The sequence below is a fragment of the Myotis davidii genome, unplaced genomic scaffold (assembly GCF_000327345.1).
Source record: "Myotis davidii unplaced genomic scaffold, ASM32734v1 scaffold641, whole genome shotgun sequence".
NCBI classification, from domain to species: domain Eukaryota; kingdom Metazoa; phylum Chordata; class Mammalia; order Chiroptera; family Vespertilionidae; genus Myotis; species Myotis davidii.
Genome location: NW_006293232.1, coordinates 1092301 through 1093480, shown reverse-complemented (window position 1 = coordinate 1093480; position 1180 = coordinate 1092301). Strand labels below are relative to the sequence as shown.

General features: G+C 37.1%; 1 long non-coding RNA gene across 1 annotated transcript; it reads right to left on the bottom strand.

Moving 5' to 3' along the window:
* Window positions 1-200: 200 nt before the first annotated feature.
* Window positions 201-758, bottom strand: LOC107183611. Its single transcript, XR_001514396.1, has 2 exons — window positions 405-758; window positions 201-277 (listed from the first exon to the last, which is right to left on the bottom strand). It is a non-coding gene; the product is annotated as an uncharacterized LOC107183611 (long non-coding RNA).
* Window positions 759-1180: the final 422 nt, after the last annotated feature.

Sequence of the window (1180 nt, the reverse complement as noted above, 5' to 3'; positions counted from 1 at the left end):
CAATGACTAAAACTTAGTCATAGTTTTCACCAGGTAGAATACAGAATTTTAAGAACTGGGACTTGTAACTGGAACTAAAGTTTGTAGTTACTGTTTATTTATATGCATAAATTTCATGTAGGATAATATATGGATTCCAGAAATAATGTTGCCAATATTAATTTTGTCCATTTTTTATTTTCATTTTCCGATTCACTTACATTATAATTTTTGAGATGTTTTATCTTCACTTCTGATGATCTTCAAATTCAAATGTCAATGGCTCTTAACACATTAACTGTAAACAAACACAAAGGAACTTAGGGGAATTCAGATATTTAAGGAGCCCTACAATAAAATATTCTAAATTACTCTGTAAATCCTGTGGGGGAGGGAGAAGTGGAGGTGGGAGGAAACTTGAGCACCTTGTTTATTTCTTGCTTCACAACTTATCTGCTGGTTCATGTAAAACTCTTCTTTTAAATGGCAATGCGACTATCCTCTTAATCATCAAGCAAAGGAGACAAAATCAACCTATTTTCTGTAGGAAGAATAAAACATTCAAAGTTAGAGAAAATTCTCTCCAAATACGGACACTCTGAACTCACTACCGTACTGTGTGCGTTATCCTCCTCCTCCTCAGCAGTGGTCAAGGAAATTCACTTTCTTGTCACTACCACCCAATCAACCTGCCCTGGGATAGCCCTCTTACTACCAAGATTAGCCTAGACCTGGGCACCAGACCTTCAGGTTCTCTACAGCACATAGAGCCTGGAGTTAAACAGATTTGGGGTCAAACATCAAACTCTTCAACCTAATTTTCAGTTTTCTGATCTGTAAAATGGAAACAATAATACTATTTATTTTATATAAGGATTATATGAGAAAATACGTATTAAGGGATTTAGGAGCATGCCCATCAGTTCTCTTTTCCTGTCTGCTGCAATATATCATCTCTCTCTTTCAGTGTATTTTCTATTTTGGTCCTTGCATTTGCAAAACTAAGATTGTCTCTGGCATAAGTGTTGTCGGCCTAACTGGAAAATGCCTTTCTTGTTTTAAAATGATTCGTTTGGTATACAATGGGAGAAGCTGTGGATTACCTCCAATACTCAAGTCTCTCCTATTCTTATCCTCTAACTCGTACCTCAGCACAAGGCCTCCTAGTCCCCCTTGTGGCTAGGTATGGCCATGGGACCAA